General features: G+C 39.5%; 1 long non-coding RNA gene across 1 annotated transcript; it reads left to right on the top strand.

The window, feature by feature from the left end:
• The first annotated feature begins 425 nt into the window (after positions 1-425).
• LOC129735870 (uncharacterized) lies at positions 426-22,955 on the top strand. The gene is made up of 2 exons (XR_008731784.1): positions 426-579; positions 22,685-22,955. It is a non-coding gene; the product is annotated as an uncharacterized LOC129735870 (long non-coding RNA).
• The last annotated feature ends 525 nt before the right edge of the window (positions 22,956-23,480 follow it).

Here is a 23,480-nt window from a genome sequence, read left to right as displayed (position 1 = left end):
TGTTACCTCATTCTCCTGGGCACCATTTCTGTATTTGCTGTATTACATCCTCTGATACTTAAAGAGTAAGGCTCACATTGTCAAAGGGGCTGAGGTACAGGTGCTGGTAGAATAGATGCTTGCTATTGCCTGAGAAGTCAGGGTCCAGCAATGCAATTCCCAGAGACAACTGGAGGTTAAGCACTCTAGGATTACATTCATGATGCCTAACGTACCCAGCTGGTCAATAGGGAATAACGCAGAAACTCTGAGAGAACTGCTTTAGGGTTTACAGTCAAGAGCCCTCTCTGAACTTAGGTACACACAACTAAGTTGTCCCTTGGATATATGCATCTATCTCAGCCTTTTCTTTGGAAAGGTGAGGGCAAGAGGAGAGGTGTGAGAGGTTTGCAGACTTACTAGCTGTAATGACTCTGTGCGTCTGAGCATGTTGTGCAACACTTAAGCTAATTTTGCCATTTCTATTTTATGTTTAGAATGTGTCCCACATCTTTGAGGATTCCCAATGCTTCCAAGATTGAGACAAGACCCACAGCAACACAATCCCCAGTGCTGCAAAGCTCCAGCCTAAACAATAAGGTACACAGCGATATTCCTGGGTAGAAGATTTTCAAATTGGCTGTTATTCCAAACAGAAGTGTGTCACTCTGAAATCGGAAATTTCATATGGAAAAATCATGTGATTTTGCTAAACTCTTTTTGCCCTTAAATGAGTAAATTTGTTGACTTCCTGTAACAATAAAAAAACAAATATGTTTTTAAATCATGAAGTAGGCAGATATTGGAGGAAAAACCTAAACCGAATGCACAAACATCTACCTACTGTTTTCTTGTTAATGGACTTTATAAAACCTGTTGGGCAAACACAATCCTAACTAAATAATGCTGATTGTACTTCTTCCCAAGAAGAAATAATTGAAAAGAATCAAATTATAAATTAAATTAATGGTGCCCCAACAAAGCAAATGGTGATGAATAGAAACACCTTGGTGTTGCTAACACTCGCACTAATGTGAACTGGTCAGTGTATAGGTATATATTATTTTTTTTTTTCCTTTTGCAGGCTGGTTCTTTGTGTTAAATCTGATGTTAAAGTGATAAATTAGGGAGAGGAAAGTTGTCTAATGAGCAAGTAGACAGCAATATATCAAAAACCCCAAACAAATCTAGGCTGTTACCAATCTGTAGGGGTTTATTTGGTGTTCTTTTGAAGGTAGAAAAGCATACTTGTCCTGAAGATGCAGTCCAAAATATACAAATATGTTATGTTCCTTTCCATATATGTGCATTATAGACATACATATATGCATATAATCTTTAAATACGTCTAGAAGTCTGTAAGACTAGAAGGACAATCTGTACACTTGATCAGTGGAACAGTTTGCAGTTACTTGCCTATGCATGTTTAAGTATGCAACTATACATCTGCATTTCTGAAAGTGAAGCCCTTCATGTTGTGCATGATGTATAACCCACTAAAATCAATAGGGAAATGCTTATTTATTTCAATGAATATTCGATCAAATGCTTAATTTTCTTAACTTTCAGGTAGGATGCAGTTTCTCTAGGGAATATGTTTAATCACAGGCAAAGCACCCCAATAAGTGTCTTCATCATTTGTTCAAAAAGACAATGAATAAAAAGGAGACACTATTTTTTTGTCCTACAAAAATTCAGAAATGTTGAAAAATTAAACCATATGCATATCAGAAGTCAAAATAGTGAGAATTTTCATGAAGTAATAATGTGGGTCAAATTTTCATTTCTGTAGTTTCAAATACTTCATTTTGCTTCTGAATTGTGTTTTAAGTAACTTAAATGTCAGTATAGAAGTAATTTTGAACTGAAAGTCTGGCATGTCTGTTTCTTAAATAGTAACTTTAGAAGTTTTGTGCTGTCTGTGTAAATATTATTTTCTTTTTGTAAGCTAAAATACAGACCTTTTCCCATATTTTTGTTTGAACATTTTTCAGCAAGAAAACTGTTTATTAAAAAAAAATCACTACTAATTCTGTTGCACATTCTGCAGAGTCCCCACAACTAGCAAAACTAGGAGCATTTTTCCTTTTTTCCTCCTATTCATGGGTGAATTTCCTTGAAGTGTCTCTAATCGTTAGTGATGTATTGCATACAAATCTGGGCATAAATTTCTCTGCCAGCTGCCTGCTGAAAACACCCAGCAAAGACAACTGAATGAAGATGATGGTTTGCCCCAGTGCTTTCAGCTCCGTGTTTTGCTCACCATCCAAAAGATCCAATCCAGAGGTTTGATGCCTAGGAATTTTAATGGTCTTTGAATACCTGTATGAAAATCATTACAAGAAGAAAAAATAATTAAATTCTGACTCCCTGTGCTAGTAATGTTGCTCTGAAACAAAGCCTGTCCTTGGCATGATCTTTCAATTTTGTATTGAGTATTGTTGCTTTTCTTGATGGGGATCCCATTTTTTTCTGACTTTTTTTTTTTTGCTCTGTTTGGTTATCATAGGAGAACCCAGCTCTTTTTTTCAGTCTTATCTTAGGTGGTGTACACCAGACAAACCAACCTTCCTCAAGCCAACTGCAAGGCTTTTCTTTGCCATCCCCTTAGCCTAGTGCAAGAACATGATTAGGTAGTGGCAGAGAGCATTTCTGGCAGATAATACCCTAGCAGACAGCTGTGTAGGTAAACTTATGATGAAAACTTCAGAGAAATGGAAGATAACCCCCTGTGGCTGCAAAGTACCTTCTTCTCATATATCTTACAGACTAAAAATAGGTTTTTGTGTTTATCTACAATTTGTATTTTTTTATTTTCTGTGGGTTTCCTATTAATAATGGACAATAAGATAATTAAAAAATCTGTGTGCTTTGGCTCACTTATAGCTGAGTTAGCAACTCTGGCTACATGCAGAGATGACTGGTAGAGCTGCAGGCCCTTATTGCCAAGGTCTGCAATATATTTTTCCTTCACTGGCAATGAGCAGCTTTTCTTCTTTAAAGTTTCTCAGTAAAAGTCTTATTAATCCAAACTCATGGAAAGGGAAAGACACCCAAATAGACACCAGATGAAAGCATCAGTGAGTCCTGCATTTTAAAAAAATCCTGATTTTTTTTTTTCTTTTTAATTAAAATATTCCCTTTACCCAAGTGGTTATTCTTTTTAAAACTTTAGTTGTTGCATCCAAATTTCACCTTTACCTTCCACCTCATGTTTTGTGCTTCTCCCCAGTTACCATAGGAGTGAAAGCTTTGCCATACCTCTGGGAGTTTGAGAAATGCAGCCCTTTTGTCCACAGAAGCCTGAGTCTCATATGTTAAAGTACCATGTTTTACCTGCCTTCAAAATCAGCTGAAGTTCCCTTGGAAATTTTCCATGGTCGTACAGGAAATCTTTGGAGTACTTGGTGTTACATGGTCTTGTGCATGGTTGAGTGCAGCTTGTTGTCTGGACAGATGATATCTGATCTTCTTAAAGATTAGCAACTCTTCTAAGACTTTTTGTGGTTTTGGGAGGAGAGGGACCAAGAATACGGACTTACTCATATCTGGAAGGGGAATATGAACCCTATGCTTTGGATAGCATGAAGGAGCAGCCTACCATGAAGCAAGGGCTGGGGGACATCTGTGGAGTACAATCAGGGAGCATTTGCAGAGGTAATGAATCATGAAGTAAGAGATTAGATTTATTTACCTGGAGACTGTTTTCTTATATTTGCAGAGGTAGAGCTTCCGTCTGGAAACACACATTAATGTTCTAGCTGACCTGTAGTTTTCAGTTGTAGTAAGAAAGTAATGAGCTTTTTGATTTCTCAGGTACCATAAATTGGTTTTTGCCATTGGGATACTGCAGCATTACATACAGTGGGCCTGAAGACTAAGTATTAAATTTGTTCAGTGTCTAAGAGCAATAATACAGCAGATAAGTGGTGCAGGAATGTATATTAATCAGCCACCCCTATTTCAAACATTTTCATCATACTTGCAGTTTGCCCTAGGTAAATCTAGCTTATTCACATGGTTCTCATTAGCATTTCCTGTCTTCAAGAATCCACATGTGAAATGATTTCCTTTTTCTCCAGCTGCACCAGAGGAAAAGTTTGCATTCAATTACTGCTAGAGTATTTGCCACTTAAAACTAAAGTGCTCTGTTGTGCTGAGTTGAGTCATCAGTAAAGGGTATGCAACATCCATCTTGTAACCAACTGTAGTCAGACCCTTTAATTAATGGCTTGGGATTCTGCTTTGCCTTTGAAAAGGATAAAATCTAATTGCAGTTCAGATTAGGCTGTCTAATGAACATGACCACAAAGCAATTGATCAAAACTAATAGGGTGAATAGTTATGCCAACATTAAGTAAACCTCTTGTTTGTTTTGCATAAGTAACCTAAGGAAGCATTGCAAACATTATTGATGCATTATTTACTTCGCTGGAATGTTAGCCAAATACTTGCTGTGGTTCAAAGACAGAAACTCTAAGCCATATTTTCCTAGTACTAGTAATACTGCTCATTTGTCTTCCATTTAGTACAATATTACAAAGATGCTGTTCTGAGAGCTTTTTGACATGGCAAATCTAATTTTAATTCAGCTATTAACCTTGTTGCAGGCGTATTCTACAGGTTTAACTTCACACATGAAAACAAAACAAAAAAATAATTTTCTCCTATGGAGTGTTTTCTTTTTGTTACTGAAATCAAGCCTTGTCTCCTAATTAGGCAAGTTGGAGATCAAAATATAAACTTTCAATTTTTCAGTATGTTCATGGTGTACTTGTAGGCAAGAATTAGGTCAGAGTATGAAATCCATGCTCTAAATGGATGGTAAATATTTCAAATTTATACAGTATAGAATTTAGTTTAAAGTTCTTTCTACTCAATCTTTACTTAGAAAAAACTTCTATCACCTGAGCAAGGGTTTCAAGGTAAAGCCCTGTACAAAAAACATATAAGATTAACTCTTATAGTGCAATTACTCAGATATAAGACTTATAGTTACATACATTCAGATTTACAAACAAAAGTCCAAGCTCCTCTTACATTTTTCTGACATGAGGCAAATTTCTTTAACATTAGACAAAAATTTCAGCATTATTCATGCAATATAATATATATCATATTGTATGTAATATTGTATAGGAAGGTCAGTTTAAGATAATCATAAAAATCCTTGAAACTAGAACAATTTCTTGAAAAGTTATGCTAAACATGTGGCACTTTCTTTAAGGGTAAGGAAAAGTTATTTAAAGAAACAAAAGAAGACATAAGAAAGTTTAGTAGACTAAATATAAATGCCATGAATTGGAATAATTTCCACAGAATCACAGAATGGTGGGAAGGTACCTCTGAGATCTTCTAGCCCAACCTCCCGCTCAAAGCAGGGTCAACTACAAGTTGCTCAGGGCCAAGCCCAGTCAGATTTTGAATAACTCCAGGGATGGAGATGCCAGAATCTCTCTGGGCAGCCTGTGCCAGTGTTTGACTGCCTACAGAATAAAAAAGCCTTTTTTCTTATGTTTAAGCAGAATTTCTTGTACTTCCATTTGTGCCCATTGCCCCTTGTCCTGTCACTGAGTGCTGCTGAGAGGACTGTGGCTCAGTAGTCTTAACCTCTTTACTCCTTCCCTTCAGGTATTTGTACACTTTGATAGCATCTCCCCAGATCCTTCTCTTTGCAAGGCTGAATGGTCCCAGCCTCTCCTCATGTATCAGATGCTCCAAGCTCTTCAACACTCCTGTGGCCCTTTTCTGGACTCTGTGGTGTGTTCATGTCTGTCTTGTACTGGGGAGCTCAGGGCTGGACACCACACTGCAGAGGCATCTCACCAGGGCTGAGTAGAGAGGGAGGATCACCTCCCTTGACCTGCTCACAATGCTTTTCCTGACACAGCCTTGGAGCCTGTGGGCAAGTTTTGCCTAATGTTCAATATATGCAAAGGAAATGTTAGCATCTAATCTAGCTACCCAAAGATGTCTTTGTAATCAATGAGAGAAATAGGAACATCTATTGGAAGTAGAATGAATTGAATCCTAGAATTCTGTATTTCTTTCTATTGATAGTAGAGGGAATGTAAATGACTAACTCGTATTGGAAGCCTACCACTAAATAAGAGACACTCGACCCCTAAAGTACAACTTAGAATTTATGAAGTAAAATCCAAGAAGGGGGTCTGTCCTGCCTAAACATGTGGCACCTATTTCCATCTATCTGTATTTGGGAGTTAAAAAAAAAATCCTGATGTCAAAATTTACTAAGGATTACTTTTGTTTGGAAACATGATCAAAGGAGAAGAAAGTACTCATCTTTTATAGAAGAACCTGTTCAGCAGAGCATTCACCCAGATGGTGGAAGAAAGATCCTACTCCCTGGAGAAGTTCAAACCTCTAGCCCTACTAGCCAGAAAAATATTTGAATGACTACCATATAACCTGGTTGGAGCAGAATATTTTCCAATGCGGTAAAGCCAAATGACAGTAGAGCAAAGAGATGGAAAAATTCAGTCAGCTAAAGATCCTGATTTTCTAGCTTTTGCATAGGCATGAACAAAGTTTGTAAAAAATAAATAAATAAATATAGTGGCATCTTGGTATATAACAACACTTGCATAGGGAATCAGATCTCTCAAACATGACTGCCATTTGCCAACTGGTGGTGACAGGAGTCTTTGCTGCAGGAGTCCTTGCAGCAGTGTCTTTGTGTGGGTTGAGATTCCCAGAGCTGCTGCTCTGCTCACTTCTAATCTGGTTGGCTCATAGTCCTACGTGACCACTCCAGCACATGATTATCTTAAGTAGATACAAAACAACTCTTAAATTAACCTTTTTTTTAAAAAAGAAAAAAAAAATAGTATGTGACCATTTCTGTAGCTGCAAGAACAATTTCTACTATTTCCAAGTGTCTTATCTATGTACGTGTTTCTGTTCTACTCCAGAAACAGCCTGGCCATTTCTAGGACACTCCAGCCAGGATGCTAATCAACACATTTGAGCATACAAATTGTTGCCTGGGGAGAATCTCCAGCACTGCCTGAAATTCCCATCTGGAGAATTCCTGGTGCAATCAAACATTTTGCTGTGGAGGAGCTACATTGAGCACCCATTTCAAACCAGTCCACTGTCTCAAACCAGCCTGTTACCTTACTGAGACAAATGACTGGCTGTGGGGTTCCTGACTAGCCAGGGAACGAATGGCTGAAGCATGCACAGAGGCACAGCCCTGATTACCCAGCTAGGCCACCGTTATAACTACAGAACAAACTCTATTTTCATACTTCTAACTCACTTATAACTAATGTTCCACGGTTCTTAACACATTGATTACCAATGAAAGGACTGTCCCATGACTTGTCCATGCTAAATGCATGAGCCATCCTTAGAGCAAGGGCCATGGCCCAGAATTTCTTTTCTCAAGAGCATATCATTCTGGTTTCCTCCCTGGGGCATGCATTTTCTGAAGCACAGTGATTCATCCTAGTAGGAGCAACAGGGCAGTTCCCATTGTGCTTGCTTCACAGCTTGCTTTCAGGGCAGTCTTTTGCAATGTAGTATATCTAGTTTGAGCATTACTGGATACCACAGAATTAAAATGTAAGACAAATAACTTTACTAGTCAGATGGCTTTAAGGGAAAACTTTTTCTTTAATTCTACAACTTTCCACAAACAGCTTTCCATCTGAATGTCTCCCTCATCCATTTAGGCAGAAATGTGTTGCTCTGAAATGCAGAAATTTCTGCAGGAATGCCAAAAATAGATAAACATCATTAAAAGCTCCACATCGTACAACTACAGTTCCAGCAATGAAAGAAATCAATATATTTCTCAAAAATATTCCTATGGCAAATAAAGGCAGGCTTTCTTCTTGTTCTGTGGCCAGACCAATGTAGAAATATTATTTTTTAATTATGCAAAAACTGCAATGAAATTGCAAAGGAAGCCAGTAAAACAAACATAGAAATAACATTTTGTTGATGTTAATTTCAAGGCTGTTCACTTTCATAAATAACTATTTCAAAATATGAAGACAAATTGATTCATTAATGAGAGAGGAAAAATATTGCAAAAACATGAGACACTATGCTGTTATGAGGAGGAGATAAGAGGAGTGATGAGAAGTAATATAGATTTTTTTTCATATACAACTGAAATACAGACTTTTTTAAGATCCCTGCAAAAAGCAACCCATGCAAAGTGAATCAGAAAAAACATTTTCCTTTCACACTAAATAATGCTAATTTCTAAAATATAACAGAATAAAAGCAATGAATCTTCATAGTAAGAATAGAATTGTATAATAGCTTAGTTAAATAACAAAATTAATATATGAGCAATAAAATCAACATATGCTGTACCTCTGCACTCATGTTAACTAACTACTTGGTTGTTGTTACCTATCTTGCAACAAAATAGAAATAGTTTCACCATTTTCTCATCAGTCCTCAACTAGATATGTGCAGTATCAATAGCAATAACAAGCAACTTACCTAACAGTTCACACAAAATTAAAGTCCTCTTTTGTGTAAATATAAAACCCACACCCAGCCTCAATCAGGTTGGGCTTTCACATGGCCCGGTAGGGTCACGAGCCATCCACTGTCTTTTCAGCGTCGTGTCTGATCATAAACCTGGGGAGGGATGGAATCATAGAATCATTTAGGTTGGAAAAGTCCTTTGAGATCATTGAGCCCAACCATTCACCCAGCACTGCCAAGTCCACCACTAAACTGTATCCCTAAGTGCCACATCTACACATCTTTTAAACATGTCCAGGATGGTGACTCAGCCACTTCCCTGAGCAGCCTGTTCCAATCCCTGACCACCCTTTCAGTGAAGAAATGTTTCCTAACACCCAATCTAAACCTCTCCTGGCACAACTGGAGGCTGTTTCCTCTTGTCCTGTTGCTTGTTATCTGGGAGAAGAGACCGACATGTCCTCATCAAAACCTCCTTCCAGGCAGCTGTAGAGAGCAGTAAGGCTCCCCCTGAGTCTCCTCCTCTCCAGGCTAAACACCCCCAGTTCCCTCAGCCGCGCCTCATAAGCCTTGTGCTCCAGACCCTTCACCAGCTTCGTTGCCCTTCTCTGGACACGCTCCAGCACCTCTACATCCCTCTTACAGTGAGGGGCCCAAAACTGAACACAGTGTTCAAGGTGCAGCCTCACCAGTGCCGAGTACAGGGGGACAGTCACTACCCCAGCCCTGCTGGCCACAAACAGCGCTGGTTAGGTCATCTCTTTCCCCACCAGAGGCTCTATTTTCACACTTTTGCAAATACCTCTGACTACACGAGCTGTCTCCATTCTGACACAAATACCCTGTTTATTGAGTTTAACATTTTTGTCACTACAAGAACATGCCTCAGTGATCTCGGATGAGAATCAAGACTACTACCTTTAAGTACCCGCATCTGAAATTCAACTTGCTTTCAGACTCGCTTGCAGGAATGAGATGTTCTAGCATTCACAAATGGCCCAAGAGACAGATAACATATTAAATGAATAATTTTGAACTCAGTAGGTGGTATGTTTTATTTCAAATGTGTCTTAAGCCTAAAATATTAAGCTTCCCACAATTAAAAAAATGATTCACATATTCCAAATAACATCCTAAACTTTACTTTCAAGAAAATTCCAAATATTTTTCAAGCTTTAATTATGCTTTAATATATTATTATAAAGTAGTCTCCAAATACATAGAAGTAATTTCCAAGTAATTTCACCATCCAGTAAAATGCAAATTGCATGGCATGACAGAGTTGCACAAGTGTCTAGGACTGGGGGACTCAGAAGATAAAATCAGCATAGAATGCATCACTTAGGGACAAGACTTTCCCAAGTTGGAAGACTGTTCATGTTGAGGTGGAGTTATCTGACAGATAGCTTTTCCCTCCCCAATTCCCAGCATCAAGAGACATAATAAAAGAATTCTTATAACTTTGTAACAGAGATGGGTCTGGCACTCTGCTAGCTAGTGAGGTGTCCCCAGGACACTACAAGAGCATAAGTCTCCGACTAATAATTTACTGCTGTGACATCTATGCACCTGGGAACGCATGGCTAAGTTTTCATAATTGTGAAATACATTCTTGTTTTGTATATGGATCAGTGTGCTCAACATAGCAACAATTCAGACTTTCAATGCTCATGATTCACTGTTGCCTGCTATTTATTCCATCCCTATCTCATGCTCATAATTGTTGTAGATATTAAAAAATACATTGTTGTATCTTTCAGTGAATGATCAATGTCAAATAATTTTGCTGAAAAAATGTGATATTGCTTATATGAGGCTCCCAGATACTTGAAGGTGGAGTATGAAGAATAAGATTAGGATCTAACAGAGATTTGATCGCTGTCATCTCAACAACAAGATGTTGACAGCTAGAATAAATAACTTCTCAGGAGCAACTTGTTAAACTGGGTTAAAAGAGGATCTGTAATGAGTGGCCCACTGTAATACCTCCTGCCAATCAGATTATATTTTATTACTCAGCTGAACTATACGGCATGATTCAGTTTGTGCTAAACTGAAGGGGGTCACAAGATACAAACACTCATATTTCCTGAAAGCATTTTGGCAGAAAATGTGGATAAGAACAAGAGGATGCTGGTGTCAAGAGAAAAGAAAAAAGGCTTCAGGAGAGTTATTTAAGGCTAGCAGAGTGGTCATCTAAGGCCAGGTGGCCACACATTGCCATCTAAAGATGTCCTCTGTGCTTCTGTGGCACACATCAGGAAAACCTCTGAAAGTATTATATATACATCACTTCATACTGACATGAAATTTCCTTGAGCGTAAATTACAGGGCACCATCAGCCACCTCAAGCAAGTAAAAGTCCTTCCAGAAAAATGCATGAATGGAAAAACTTCAACTACTCAATTCAAACCCACCCAAATGACCAACAAGAAACAAATAGTCTTGGTCAGAAAAGGGTTGTAGAGCCAGAACAGGAATGGTAATTTCATAGCAGTACTAGTGCTAGTCCTGGAGAAATTATACTGTATCTTGTAGTTTAGAACATTACACCTACTTTTATAAACTGACAGAGCATATAGCTAAAAGGAGCTACTAGCTCTTAACTAATCTTTTAATATGCAGCACCGTCTGTTTGTAAAGATATATTTATATATTGTAGTCAGTGTACTTTAGGGTTCTTACTTGTAGCTGGATGCAAAGACGTTCTGCAAGTGTTTTCTCCAGCTTTCAAATTGCTGTATCATTCCTCTCTGTGTTCTCTTTCAAATCAATTTATAAGTATGTGGATATCAGGACTGAATGCAGATTTTCCTGATTATTCTGCTCATATTAGGTCCAACATCAAAATCAACACTCTTCTCTTAGTCAATGTCCCCTCTGTAAGAGAAGATATTTGCCCTTTCCGACTCAGCCTCTCTGACTTTGGACCCCCAAAAAGGCTCCCAAGTTAAGGCTGAAGAAGAAGGTACCTTCCTCTTCCACAACAGCCTGGTGCTCAGACACTCCCACTGGAAGCAGAAGATTAACTTTTGGTCAACGTGGTAGGTTCAAATTCATATTTTCAGGGTTTTTTTTAGAAACTGCTCTTCTGATTGTAGTCTAATTTGAAATTTTGGTCCCCTGAAGCTGTGCTGTTGCATTGCAACAACAACAACAACAAAGAAGACTGGGAGGTGCAGAAGAGTGCTTGGACAGCACAGCCTGTCTCAGCATGGCAAGTCACAGCCTTACCAGGAAGTCTTATGTTCCCATCTCTCCTTCAACAGTTGTCTGTTCCACACACATGGCTGTGTATACTTTTTTATTAATTAAAATGCCTGGCTATCCTGTCTCATTGCTGTTTACCATTCCACTGGCATTTGTATCAACACCGGTGTTTTTAGCAGCGATTTTTTGTGTAATCATGGATGAAATCATTAAGCAGTAAGTAAGCAATGATCCGTGAGGAAGTTCTTGTAGAAGCAAAGCCCAGTCACCATTGTTAATAATCCATGCACAAGCATTTTAGGAGATCAATCCTTGAAACTATTTAATATGTGCTTTACTACTAGAGTGGTATTTTAACCTTTTACATGTGAACGGTACTCCCCACCCCCCCAGTGTTTTTGGCTATGTGAGCCCATCTGAAATACCTGCCTGCTGAAACAGCACAAGAAAACTCAAAATCTCAGAATAAGTCTGTATATTTTGATGAGGATCCCACTAGTATTGTTTGGAGCTAGTGGTGACTGTGTTGCTGAGGCAGATTAAAGAGCACAGCACTTGACCTCATTTTTGCAGCTACCATAAAGGCAAATCTTTACCAAACTTGTTAGTTACTGAGTTGCATGCCCTTATCAGCTGGTTCCTTTCAGTTGCATTTTATATCTTTCTTCCCCTCATCTTAACCCATTCATGTCAGAGATGATGTCTAATGCTCTCAGCAAAGCCCATCATGTGTTTGAAGCAAAATTGCAAAATAAATGAAAAATACTTCTTGTGCTATCTTTCTTGCAGTTTTGCTAGGAGTTAAAGAAAAGGGAGGTGAGATGAGAGACAAGGAAACAACGTCTCCAGTGCCTTTTGTTTCTCACAGATCACAAAATGAGAGGATGGGTTAGGGAATAGATGAAAGATTTAAATGTTGAGAGGCAAATACAAAAAGGATTTTCTCTATCAACCTGCATGCAATGCCTTTGAAATCCTTTGTTTTACTTTAGCTTGGAAAAACAGCTGATTTGTAGTTGAGCTTACCCCATATTAACAGGCACGCTGGCATTGACTTGAGGAAGAAAGACTGAGAATCCTCTTCTGTCTCAGGCAAGTTATTAAGATTCACAGTCAATCTTTGCAGGAAAGGAAAACAACTGTGAACAGCAGAGCTGACTTTGCCGAAGGACTCTGGGCTGTGGTGGTGCCCTGGGGGCAACACGTTCGGGGCAGACGTGCTTGTCTGTCACCAGTCAGCATCCTGAGGGACTCCTGAGGAGCAAATTCAGGACCAAGGGATGGGAAGAAAAAAAACCTATTTATATAGGAAGGCCATGCCAGAATAAAGCAATCAGACCTCACTCTTCAGCACCAGGGTTCTCTACAGAGCTGCCTAAGCGTATTTTCTGTGATGCCCCGCAGCTTTCCAGTGCTCCCAGTGCACTAGGGCTCAGATGGCAGCAGCTGCTCATAAGCATGTGAAACCAATAGGAAAGGACAAGTAACTTCCAAGGACTTCACACTGAATTTCTAAAGGTTTGCATCCCGCTTTGACCTTCCCCATGAAAAGTCAGAGGGATAACCCTTTTCTGAGAACGTTTTAGTCAAGTGCTCCTTGCAGAACTGAGGGGTATTATAGACTTGTGATTAGCCTGGGCAAAGCCAGAGTAGTTTAAACTTTAGTGAACTTACACAGGTAATCTAGACTTTATAACTAGTCTGGGTTTTGTAAAAAGTTTTCTTTAAATTTAGAGTTAAATCCTCTAACTCATTCCCGTGAATAGACAAACTCGAGCTACCTTTTCTGGAACTAAAATTTTATCCTTCATTGCGTTCTTATTATATTTCAATAAAGAATTAAATTATCAGGCATTTATTGACAAATCAAATCTTTCTGCCTAGCACTGAGACACTTGTGTACATGAAACTCAACTGTATGCATTACTTACCCCCTTGTATTAAAAGAAGTCCCCCTTCCTGTGACCATAGATGTGCTTTTTCTCTAGCCCTTATCCTATAAGCTAGGGCAATTTCCACGTTCATTTTACAGAAATTCAGCTGAGGAAACTTGGCCAAGGTCAAAGAGAAGGTATGCAATAGAGGAATTGCATGAAATCCTTCCAGACCCAGGTTACCACTCAGGTTGTCCTTCCTTTCCATCATCATATAAATCTAAACTGGGAGACACAGCTGCTCCCTAACCCGCGTATCCACATGCACCCTCTACCCGTACCCAGGCAGTACCTTTAGTAGGGAACTCATACAAGCAGGAAAGGAAGGAGTCACATAGAGCTCTAGGAGCCTCTCCACTCTGGATATCAGAGGGTGGGATCTGCAGGCCACAATATGGAGCACACTTGCACAGCTGTGGAGACTTAGCACTGCCTCTTAAAGATGTCAGGCTGTTACAAATTTGCTAATTTGCAAGTCACTATTATGTGCTGCATTTGAAGTGAGTATATTAAGCATCAAAAGTGCAAACTCCATGACTATGCAGTAGCCTAAAGGAAAGAAATGATGACCAGCTAAATTTTTCTTCATAATTTTATGGGGAAAAGCCTTGGGCTGTTTATGAGAACCCTCAGAATTATTTTGGCATTATATTGTTTTCATCTTGTTTGGTATTAGAAATGAAAATGCTTGATTAATCCACAAAGTGAATGCTGATCCACATACAGATAGATGAGAAGGATTGGAAGTGTCCTCCTTAATTACAAAAGTCCTTCTCGCTGCTCAGTCAGCTATATCATGTAATTGTTTTCATAAAACTATCTCATTTCATCTTAAAATGTCTTAGAGGTTGGTTGCGTTCCTTTCCTGCTGTTTCTGCAGGAAGGCAATTCAAGAGCATAATTTTCTGATGGCAGCTGACCCCACTAGTGTCCAGCCTGAGTTTATCCCCAGCTCAATATTGTTCATAGACTGATAATGCCTGTTAACTTAAAGAGCTCTTTTTTTTTTTCCTGATTTCTTCTTTCCATGTTGTACCCATAGAGAGTGATCACATTCCATCTCAACCTAGATGTTGCAGGACGCAGCAAATCAAATGCTTCAGGTCTCAGGCTTTTAATCCCTAGCTGTCTCCTTAGTAGTCTTTCTCCGTATCTGTCATATGTTCCGTCATTGCTCCTGCACAGAAGTCACCAACAGCCACTGTAGTGTTCCAGATCATGTCTTGCCAGTGCCTGGATGGATGTTGATGTCTCCCTGATTCTCCTGAATATGTTTTAAGCCAGTTAGCCCTTTTCCCCACAGGTCCATTGCCACAGACACTTCTATAGAATTTGTGATCATCTGCAATACCCACGCCTTCCTCTTCCTCAATGATTTCCAAATCTGTCACACTTTCCACATTTTTCAAAACTTAACCTCTAGGGGGAAAAAAATTGTTTTAGCTTATAAGTGCATGATTTTGCCATGTATATGATTAATTTCATGGCAGTTCTTAAACTCTAGTCTTCAAGGTCCTCATGACCCTCCCTGCATTGACAATTCTTTTTACTTTCACGTCATCAGAAAATGTCATCAACATACTCCTCTTTTTCATATCAGGGTCATTAAGAAAATATTAAGCAAGATCCATGCTGCAGGTGATCCTAAAGGTCCCTCAAGTATCATACTTCTTCCCTCAAGATTAACTTTTGCCGTCTCCTATTTGCTTCGTTTCCTATGTTCCTTAAAGTCCTGCTGTTACCAGCACCGTTCTATACAGTTGCTTCTGTGGTGCTTTACTGAAGATCAGATGGATTAGACTGCCTGCAAGTCATTTGTATGGAAAAGTAAGTTGTTGAGGGAAGACGATGGGTTATTCTCATGGGATCTGGTTTTAGGATATCAGAAAAAAATTGGCAATCTTATGGTGACTTTTATCCTATCTTCTTTCTACAAGAGTGAAAGCAGCCGTGTTCTGGATGATGCCTTTGTATAGCTAAGAGCTCTTCCACCACTTCCCACTTTCCAGCAACTGCACCACCTGTGTAACACCAGCCAGTGCTTCTGGGAGGAAGGACACAGGATCCCTTAATTTCTCTCTCCTGGCCTGATAAATCCTCATCTGTTTACCTCTGAGTCCTTGATAACACCATTCTCACACCTTGTTCTTGAAAACTCCAGACATCCAGTACTCTGGGATGATTATGAACTGTAGCATCATTGCTGGGATTACTTTTCTTCTGTCCTCCCTTTCCTAAAAACAGATACCATATTTGCTGGTCTCCAGTCTTCTGATATAATCCTTGGTTTTATGAGCTGGTCAAAAGTCTTTTTCTACAATTTATTTTCTCAAAATGTTGGAAAGGCTTTTGGTATATCTTAATGAAAACTGATGACTTGCATTCATCAGTCTTTAGGCCATACCAAATCTATCTTTAATTGTTCTCTCCCACTCGTAATGCATTGCAGCCAACTTCTTTTATTTTTTTTATTATATAAATCCTTTACTCTTTTGGTGGGTTTTTTTCCCCAGTTTCTTTGGCAGTTCTAACTCAGTTTCATGTTCCAGAGAGTCTTGTTCTATTTCAATACTTTCTAACACCTCAGTTTTACTTACTGATCACTTCTTTCTTCCTTTGCTTATAGTCTTCTTGTTTAGCCCTAGTATTTCCCTCCAGGTCTGCCGTTAGGTCTGCAGCCATTCTTTCCAAGTTTTTTACCTCTAGGCTGGTATACACGTTTTGGACATTTCTTTCTCTGAGATGCAGAGAAATCTGACCCTCCTCTTACATACCAGTTCTGTTGTTTTTCAGTTATTTTGACATCTTTAGTTCCCACAGTTAAAATTATCCCTTTTGAAATGGAGAACCTTAAATACAGAACTTTTTCATTGTTGATACTATTAAACTGAGATGCTAGACGTAAGATATCCCACTAAATGATGTTTGTTTGGGAGGTAATATTAATTGGCTGTAAACTTGCCATGGGAGAGAAAAAGTAAGGCTAATGCAGCACCGTGACTCACCTCTGTACCTGTCCATCCCTGGATTCCACTGTCCCTCTCACATAAATAAGGGGCAGCAAACTGGTTGAGCAATGGGGGATGTTTTTGTAGCAGATATTACGCGTTTATTCATGGTTTTCTTCTTAGCTTGCCCTGTAGGAGCAAAGGTAAATCAGGGTACCATTTTTTAAGGAAATGAAGCATTTAGAGGATGAGCAACTTGATACAGGGAAGGAATTCAGTCTACCCTGATTTTAGACATAACTCAGATCTCCCAAGGCAAAAGTCCTGATTGAACTAGCCTCACCACCCTGGCTTGCACTTCAAATAAATACATCCCTGAGAAGAAAAAGTTCAAGCCAATGTTAGACATGGATCACAAGCTGAGTGTCAAGGATGATCAAGCTCTAGAAAATGTGATGTATGAGGCAAGAGCAAATGAACAAGAGCTGTCTAACCCAGACAATGAGGGAATAAATGATAACAGTCTCAACACAACTGCAGCGAGTAAGGGAGAAATCTATACAGGAGTAAATTGGAAAAGAAATAATGAGATTTAATTGCTGCAAGAAAGTTTTATCCCATGCTAAAATATATATCACATATGTGTGTACCTAAAAATAGATAAGAATAGATTGGCAGGGAAATCTGCAACACCTCCATTATTGGAGTTCCCTCAGAACACATTAAACAGATTAAACTATCTTTTCTCACGAAGGGCATGGTTATCACTGATTTTTCCTTAGGGATGATGAACAGACCACATGAGCCTTGGGGAGCTTTCCAGCCCCATGACCCTGCAGCAAAGACTGAGAGGGCTAGGAAAGGTCTGGCCTTTTTTCCATTTGCTCTTCCATCCTTTCTCTACCTACAGACTGTTCACCAAGGAAGTATGTAAGTCACTGAAATAAATTCAACTTTAACAAAAACAGCAGTCTGGGTCTTAAACTTGGCATATCCTGCTTTGATGAGAAAACATAGTTTGGCGAAGGCCAAAACAAAGTTGTAGGAGCAACTTCTTTTTGTACATAGTGGCATAAATAGTTCTTTTTTGCTATGTATGATACCAGCTGGAACTCATTTTATTTCCTAAAAACTATAGGATTTATTATCTTAATCTTGGTAGATTACCATTTTTATAGTGCTACTTGCTCCCCACTTCCCCACCCCCCCCACCCCTTCCCCCCCCTGTGTAATTCAGATGAAGGACAGGACTTTTTCTGATAAATTTCCTATCACTGCCTCTATTCTTCCTCTCTCAATTCATTTTCTGGGTAATTTTAGCTGGCCTTTCTAAAATGGCCTTCATTACTATTAATCTATGTCTTCTACAATATCTAATTACATACAGCTATCATACACATGAGTTTGTGTGAAAGCCTTTTATATTTAAACTCTATAACCCGACTCTATAATTAGAGCCAGCAGATCGTTTTTATCTGTCTGCCATTAGTTTCACCGTTACCAGTTCACCAACTTGCAGCAGTCAGCTGCTCCATCTCTGGGCTGCAGGCTGTGGCAGGATGGGGCCAGTGAGGTCCTGCCTGCATCACCCCACTCCCACAGGCTGCTCTTCTTGTCCTTAGGACAGACAAGGAAATTGCAGCTTGGCCTCCCCAGAGCAAAACAAGGGGCAAAACCAAGGAGGACCAGAACAGGTGATTTTTTTTTCATAGGTCTCCCCATGCTGTGGTATATTTGTGTCCTACTCCCATTCAGAGCCTTTTAACTGTAATTAAAAAAAATATAATTACCATTTCTGTTTACACTTAGGGATTTAATTAAATAATAGTTTTGCAATGGTAAAATGTTTTAATCCAAGGGAATTTTCTATAAAAGAATGAAAAATTGCTTTTTGTGGGAAATGTTCACCATTCTTTCTCTCTCTTTCAAAAGTAAACATTCCAGTCTACTTTAAATGTTTGTTTTCCAACAGTGAACAAGTTGAAAAAATCAGTCATGGATGCACTGGTAAACTGGGAAGTGCCCAAAAATTGATTGAGGATAATCCAGGATAGAGGAACAAGAATGAAAAGAAACTTAGAAAATTTAAACTTGTTGTAAATAAGGCATCCTTTTGATACACAGAACACAACTTTTAGGGCAGGGAAACATTAAGAGTCTTGCAATACACAAAATGGATGCTAAAAGGGATAAATAAATCAATTGTTTAGCATGGGGAAGGATAAGATGACATTGGCTTAATTTGCAGCAAAGATTTACGTTTGACTTCAGGAAAAACTTGCTACTTACAATAATAGAAAATTACTGTTAAGGGCTACTCAGAGAGACAGCAGAATTCCCAATGAAAATTTTAAGAACACATTTCCAGAATGTCCTCCTCGGTATGTTTAGTTCTGCTTCTTTGTGGAAAGATAACCTGACCTAATGTCGTGTCAGTTTGAACTATCTTCCCTGTATAATTTCAAGGAGAGCAAAAAGAACCTGAGAAAATCTTTCTCAAATTTTAGTTTCAGGTCAAATTGAATTATTTTATTTTTTTCTGATTAAAAGTAAAAATCTTGGAGAATTTTTGTGAAAAACAGATTGTCTTATTTTTTTCAGAAGTTTTAATGGTGATTCTCTTTCAAAATCTCTAATCCTTTGATTTATTTCCAAGAGAAGGAAAAAAAAAAACCCTCTTAAAATTTCAGCATGAGAGCCTTTTTACCCAGGCTGTAAATGGAGGTGAACTTCTCTTTCTGGGTTTTACTGCCATGGGAGCCTGGGAATGCACCACACATTTTGACTGATCAGCGTGACAAAGTGCTTTTCTCTTAGTCCTAAGACTTATACTGCAGGAAGAAAGTCTCTAGCAAATTGGATGGAGACAGCAGCATCTCTTCCAACTTGGCACCACCTCAGCCAATTCAGAAGAAACGGTAAAATCCATCAGCATAAGGAAAAAGGCAATTAGTTGGCCACCTAAAACGAATAGAAAGCTACTTCCTTCACAGCTGGAGGCACACACCACCATTATTTTGGAGATTATGTTGGGTACCATAGGGGGAGAGGTGACAAAAATCAAACAAAAATAGATTGATCTGTGATTTCTTCTGCTCTCTGCAGAATAATTCCCTGGAATTGTAAGCAGCCACCCCAGAGTACAGGTTTTCAGATGCTGCGTGTGTTGCAGCCTGGCACTCGGTGAGTGTATTCTTCCTCCCAGTGCCTGCTGACAGGTCTGGCCCTGCTACCATCTGGCTTGCGATGTAATAAGACCAAATGAAATGGAGCTTGAAGAAATTAACATTCTTTCCTTAATCTATTAATAACTGAAAAGTGTTGATTTTGGTGACAGCTAGATACTTTATTGTGAAGCAGACTGGTTAATTAGAAGCATCGTAATGAAGGTTATATTGGATATGTGTATCCCTTCAGAAACACACATATTTTTAATAAGGAGAGTCTGTTTTTTCGCACAGACTTAAACAGTCATGGAAAATGCTATGTGAGAAAAAGTCAACAAAATGAAAAAAAAAGACAGTTTTCTTCAACTCTCCTTTACTGCTTTTTTGCTGTGCAAAAAGTCTGTCTATTTTGAATATGGCTACCACTAAAAGCCGTCAGCATACAAAAGCAGGCATCACGCACATGCAGATCTCTGCACCTTTGCCTCATTTTCAGAGTCCTGAGCGCGATCTTCCCAGCCGGAATAAGCACGCAGACAGCCACCTTACTTAACAAGGAAAACCATTCCCATTTACCTGACTTACCTCTGGTCACGAGCACCTCATGGGTTCATTTGTGTGCTTCTGCCACTGACAGATGCAAGACCTAGCTGACCTGCAAGTGTTTCTTAATTGTATTTAAAGCAGGTTCACATGGATTTGAAGCAGTTCAGATTAAGTCTATAGGACCTTTGGATAAATTGGAAGAAATAGAGGTTTTTCTTGATTTAATTAAATATATTTTAAGCCAATCTAAAGCCACACTGGTGCAATTTTGAATTTAGCCATCACCTTCTGGTATCTTGTTATTCTAGGAGTAGCTCATTCGCATGTCAAGGCTTTCAGATTGAGGAGCTGGCTGTTAAAAATACCTTCCATTTTCCTGGCACAGTTATTAACTAGTACAAGTCAATGCTTGTAAAACTGGTGGTTGTTATTTTAAATATCGGCCTTTAAGTAAATGTCTTCTCATTACCACTTCCCAAATGAATAAGGTAACACGAGTGCAGGCACAACTGAGCAGTTCCAGCATCTCCGGTGGACCCCTGGCATTGCCGTCTTTGACATTTTCCTGCGTGCTCCATCTCCGAACACTGTGCTGTGGTGTCAGCTGCCGGGGTTAACTTATTAACCGTGCAAAATGGCAGTTTTTTGCTTTTGATCCTTGAGCTCATGCTCCTGCAGTAGCTAAAATGTCTTGTTAAAATTTGTTGTTGTTCACCACAAGAGATGCACAGGCATTCAGGCCACTCCTCATTTCTCCTCCATCTCTGCACTGTAATGCTTCACCCCCTCTGATTCCACACCTGTACAGGCTTTGCTCTGATTTCTGCTCTCATTGAAGCTCCCACACACCTGCAATCATTTGCTTTCTCTCCACCTCTCACTTCTTCCACTTCTCACTCCAGCCCCTCCCCAGATTCTCACTTCCCCATCCTGCAAATATTGTCAAAAAAGCCAGGGGATGTTTTGGGGACCTTAGCAGCCCCTGCCAAGCCCCATGGGGCACCAAGTCTCCCAGTGGGTCTGCAGCCCCCGTCCCACCCTCATCATGCTCAGCCCCAGTGCTTGGTTTCTCACTGTTCATCTCTGACACAAAATGGGTTCAGCAGTACTAATCAGAGGAATATATTTGCACAGCACCCAATGCCCACTCGGACCAGGTTCAAGCATCCCCAGTGGCTCTGCACCAGGTGGGCCAGTGGGTCCCAAAGAGACAACACGGGCCCAGGTCTGTTGAAGGCTGCTTCTTCCCAGTGGTCCCTTCACCCTTGTACTGGCACAGGCTGCACTGCCCCTGGAAGGGCCAGTGTGGCCCCTGCCCCCTGCCATGCACTGCTGCTGGTACTGGTGCACTGCAGCAGCATCTTCCTGCTCAGCAGAAGCTTAGTGCTGGCTTTGTTAAACAGCAGTCTGTATTTAAGTAGGGGAAGCTTAGATTTTAATTGCTAAATTTGATCAGAGAACAGCTTTGGGATTTTTGTGATATTTATCACACAATCATCTATTTCTTTTCCCAAACAGCTGTTTGCATCAATATGTTCAGATTTAGTATCAATAGATTCAGATTTAGTATCCCTAAATACTATTTGATTTAGGAGGGTAACAAAGTGCTCTTCAGATTTGCAACTGCAGGTCTGCTGGCTTGTGCAAAATAAGCTGTAGTTTTCCTTGGGGCTCTTCTTCCACTCCCACAGGGACACTGGCAGCTGAGTTGTATGGCCTCATGGCACAAGGGGTGATGTTAGGGGTCTCTTTCCCTGGGGAACAGACAACAAAGTATACTTGTGTTACAGTAACGATATCAACAGGTAGGAAAATGCAACAGCGGTATCACTAGAATGACAGAAAAATATGTATTTCTCTTTCCCATCCTCTGAGTGTTTGCCTTTTATCCTCCACATCTCCAGCTTCAGGGAGAAAATGTGGGCCCAGCGCTATCAACTGGAAACATCTGCAGTTAAGGTCCTTTTTAAGTTTTTAGATGCCTAAATGAAAGTATTGGCCTGATTTCCAGGAGGGCTCAAAACCGCTTAATTTTATCTTTGTACTCCTGGAAATTAGGTATCTCATTTAGATGTCTAAAAATGGATTTACTTTTTTAATAATAATTTTTGTTTAAATACATCCTCCCAGGAATATCTCTCTTAGATATTAGATATACTACCATTGCAATATCTAAATAATAGCAACAGCATCAAAACCCAGAGTGTTTTACTCCAAGTGGAGAAGGTGTTTAAGGATGTACTAGTGACTACACTACCTGGAAGAGAAAAGCAGGTTTCAAGAGAGCATATGTGGAAGTGGACAGCTGAACTTTTTGGCATGAGAAAACTAGAGACAAAAGACCTGAAGTTTTTCATATATTTTGTTACTGTCGAAGAGACATTACAGCTCCATCAATGACCTCTGAGTAAGGATACTTTTTGTCCATAGGTGGATCTTAATTTCTGTATTTGAAGAGAACACTTCATTTTTGAAAAGAAGAGAGTGAGAACCTGAGGACATGGAACCAGAGAACCTAGCAAGTGCTGATGAAAAGAAAAACAGGAAAAAGCAACCAGTTTACAACTCTACCCTGGCTTTCTTTCTGTACTATGGTCTCCAGGAGATGTAGTGTTGCCAGAAAAGTTCTGTGGGAGGAATCATCCATTTCCAACCTTCCTTTTTTTCCCTTAGAGCTATAGTTAAAATACTATAAAACTGCCATTTGTTTTGGAGAGTTTTGCCTGATACTGCTTCTAAGCTGTGACTTGCACCACTGGTATCTTGGTAGAACATGTTCCTTGTGGTTTAGAGTAGGGTTAAAACTAAGCAAAGCCCACTGTAGGATCTCAGAGCGTAGTTCCAGAGTTCTTACTCTCAGCTTTGCCAAAACCGTGTAATTTGTGTAATGTCATGCATATAATACCTAATCCTGCAAGTGATACTCAAGGAAATAGTACCACTGACAACAGGCATCTAAGTTTAGCACCAGATTTGAAGACTGGCACACAGTCAATAATGTAGTCCAAAACTGCTGTCCAGCACTCCTAAAATAATAGCCACAGCTGAAGACTGTTGCACACCCACCAGACGTTCTACAATAACATGCCGGGGAGGTGTTCCTGCAGTAATCTTGATAGTCAGTGAAAAAGCAGAAAGAAAAAAAAAAAAAAGGCAGCTTCCAGATATAAAATATTTTGAGACTCCATTCAAGCTATTATAGCTATGCTAAAACTGGCCTTGAAAA

Source organism: Falco cherrug, chromosome 4 (genome assembly GCF_023634085.1).
Source record: "Falco cherrug isolate bFalChe1 chromosome 4, bFalChe1.pri, whole genome shotgun sequence".
NCBI lineage: Eukaryota > Metazoa > Chordata > Aves > Falconiformes > Falconidae > Falco > Falco cherrug.
Note: the sequence above shows the minus strand (reverse complement) of the source record. Positions and strands in the feature narration are given on the sequence as shown.